This window comes from Manihot esculenta, chromosome 11 (genome assembly GCF_001659605.2).
Source record: "Manihot esculenta cultivar AM560-2 chromosome 11, M.esculenta_v8, whole genome shotgun sequence".
NCBI lineage: Eukaryota > Viridiplantae > Streptophyta > Magnoliopsida > Malpighiales > Euphorbiaceae > Manihot > Manihot esculenta.
In genome coordinates this window covers 29,177,818-29,181,437 of record NC_035171.2, presented here as the reverse complement: position 1 = coordinate 29,181,437, position 3,620 = coordinate 29,177,818, and positions in this window count along the sequence as shown.

The window sequence follows — 3,620 nt, the reverse complement described above, 5'->3', positions numbered from 1 at the left end:
CTCAGGTTCGGCCGCCGAAAGTCCAAGTTAGGCCGCCGAACATGCCTGACTTTCGTCTCTAGAGGAGACATTCGGCCGCCGAAGGTGCTGCCGAAGGTGCCCTGTCCAGCCTTCTTTTGCTTGTTTTGCATGCCTGTTTTGAGGTGTTTTAGAGGGGTTTTGGAAAGTTGTATAAGAGATGTTTATCTGTTGTATAGAGTATGTTTGGTACCTCATTTAAGTCCTCCATTGTAGGATTGGACCCGAGAAAACGAGGTGTTTAGCAGTAGTAGCTGCTTCAGAGTTAGAGTTGGTCCAGAGCTAGTTAGCCCAGAGTTAGCCAAGCAGAGGCTACAGGTGAGTGGAACTACACTTTATAATTTTAAATTCAGAAATGACATACTTCTAGCATGTGCCATGCATCATAAAATGCCATGTTTTATAGTAGGTTGTATTGCATTCGTTTCACGAATATGATGCATTGCATAAGATGATATTTGTATGGATGAATGTTGGATGATCCTTAGCCCTTGATAGAGCACAGAGTACAGATACATACCAGGTCGCTCCTGGATAGGCCAGGTCGCTCCTGGTACTATGAGTTAGACAGACAGTCTGTCAGATCAGAGATCAGAGTAGTCCAGGTGAGGCCTAATCGCCCCTGGCACAGTTGGACATGTTATGATGTGAGTTACTTCAGAGTAGTCCAGGTGAGGCCTAATCGCCCCTGGCACAGTTGGACATACTATTATGTATGTAGAGGGCTATGGTGACAAGTTCATCCTTGAGGTGATATGTTTGTGATGTGATACATTTCATGAAAGCATGTAATTAATGAACTGTTTACTGTTCCTTCTCACTGGGCTGTAGTAGCTCATCCCACTCCCTTAACCCCAGTTTTGCAGGTTCTGAGATAGCTATGGGAACTCAAAGTCAGCAAGAGTACAGAGAACAGTGATGCATGAATGTATGTTTGTAATAGCATAGTGGACATGATGTAATTAAAAGATTAGTTGTCATGTAATGTATCGATATGTACTGTCATTTACTGGATAGACTTGTGCTTTCTCTAGTGTCTTTGCCATAGTGTGATGTATGATTAATCCCTTTGTACATGCATCCTGTTTTACGTTTCTTGATGAGAAATGTGTGAGTTGGGCTTAACGTATGGCTTTGATGAGATACCAATGGGATGTGTTACAGATTAAAAGGGTTTCAATTCCCTGACCCACAGTAGATAGTAGTCCCTGGTATAGGCCCTGAGGGCCATTTCAGATTGACATATCTGAGTAGCAGCAGTTAAGCCTACAGAGTTTTACAGGATTGTTGAGTCGTTTTGTATCATGTATGGGATTGATCAGGTACACAGAGAGTATAGTTGGCTGACTACGGGTCCCGGCGGCCTTAAGCCGATCTGGATCCTAGTGCCAGTGATGGTTCGGACCGTTACTGAGGGGTACCAGTTTCCGGGTCGTTACATGAACAATGTGGATGCTTGTTGTGTTGTAGATGGGGTTTATGATGGTTTGAGGCCCCTAGTAACATGTATGCTTGTGTTTGTGTGTTGTAGAATAGGTTTGATGCATGTTTGGAAGGTTTGGAGACGAAATGTGCAAAAGGAGCCAAGTTTCTGCGCTTTGGCAGAAACCAGGTTCGGCAGCCGAAGGACTTTCGACCGCCGAACATGGCTGGGGAGGCAGCCTTTCGGCTGCCGAAGCCTGCCCCCGAAAGGAGACTTTCGTCTTTGTCTGGCAGTTTCGGCCGCCGAAAGTGCCGCCGAACATGCATGAGTTTCGTCTCTGTCTGGGAGTTTCGGCCGCCGAAGGTGCCGCCGAACTTGCCTGACTTTCGGCTCTGGAGGGACTTTCGGCCGCCGAACCTGCCGCCGAAAGTGCCTTGTCCAGGCCTCCTTTGCATGTTTCTCTATGGTTGTTTCATGATGTTTTAGGGGGTTTTTGGGGAGTAGTTTATAGTTATGTTCTAGTATGTTTGGTCCCTCATTTGAGTCCACCTGTGTAGGTTCGGACCCGAGGAACCGAGGACCCCAGCAGTGAGTTCAGCTGCTTCGGTGTTGTCAGAGTCAGCCAGAGGTGAGTGGAATCAAACTTAATCTTTTAAATTGAAAAATTAAATGTTTTATCATGTTTCATGCATCATGATTATGCAATAGGATGATTGCATTAGTTTTCACGAATATGCCGCATTGCATCGATTGTTGTTGATGTGGGTGAATGTTGGATGACCCAATTAGTCCATGACAGGAAGACCAGGACCCCATTCTACGGCCTGGCACGGTTATGGGACTCGAAGACCAGGAGCCCAGAGGAGGCCCTGGGATAATGGTAAGTAATGTATGTTATGACAGGAAGACCAGGACCCCATGCTACGGCCTGGCACAGAGTTAGCTTGGACTAATTGGTGACAAGTTCACCCAACCCTTATGTGAATTGTCTGTGTTATGATGCATTTCATTGAAGCATAGTGTTAATATGTTTTATAGTTCTACTCACTGGGCTTTTAGCTCACCCCTCTCCCTTTTACCCCCAGGATTTGCAGGTACAGGATAGAAGAGGAGGTCGGTTAGAGTAAAGCTTGTTTATGTAATAGGTAGAATGTGGACATGACAAATCGTAGAACGATGTAATGTAAAAGTACAGTATTGTTATGTAAGGATGTTTATGGATATTAGAGGTGTGCTTGACCATAGAATGCTGTTATCCCTTTTAATTCATGATCATGGATTTTTATGTCGTTTATGTAAACCAACTCAACTTATGTTATGTCACCCATTGGGGGCACTGATGAGATCCCACAGAGGGATCAATGTTATGTTATTGTATATGCTCAGGTTGAGTTTGGTTGATGTGTATGGAAAGAAAAGTTTTAATTTTTATGTATGTTGTTGATCATGTATGGGATTTTACAGGTTTACAGGTTATGTCAGGCTTGCTACGGGTCCCGGCGGCCTTAAGCCGATCTGGATTCTAGCGCCGGTAGCGGTCCGATTTTCGGGTCGTTACAGAGTGGTATCAGAGCCCTAGGTTCATATGGTCGGACCTAGAGTGTCGGGCTCGTAGATGTTCTAGAAGGTCAAGCACAATAGGAAAGATCATGTCCACTAGGATAGGATGTGGAGTCCTGTCTTGTATGATGATGTGAAATGCCATGATAATATGCATGTGCATTGCTGATATGCTATGATATGTGATGTATGTGATGTGGGTTCATGTGTTCCCACATGAACCATATTGTAATACCCGGCTAGATTCAGACATCGAAATTTCTACCATCCGGTGGAATTCGAGGATGTCAGAGGTTTCTAGAAGGTTAAGAGAAGGTTTTCGAAAATTTTTGCGAGTATTTTAAAGGTTTAGAATGGAAAAGGATTGAGTTTTGAAGAGAAAAGGCCAAGGAGGCATTCTGCCATGTTCGGCCGCCGAAGGTAAAGTTCAGCCGCCGAAAGTGCCCAATGTTCGGCCCCCGAAGGCAATGTTCGGCCGCCGAACGTTGCATGGTTTCGCATGCAGTTTCGGCTGCCGAAGCTGAGGCGGTTGTTCATCTATATAGGGCACCGAGTCCAGAAACAGAGAGGAGGTTTCGTCTCTCCTTCTGGCAGGTGAGTTCTTGATCTCCTTGGATTG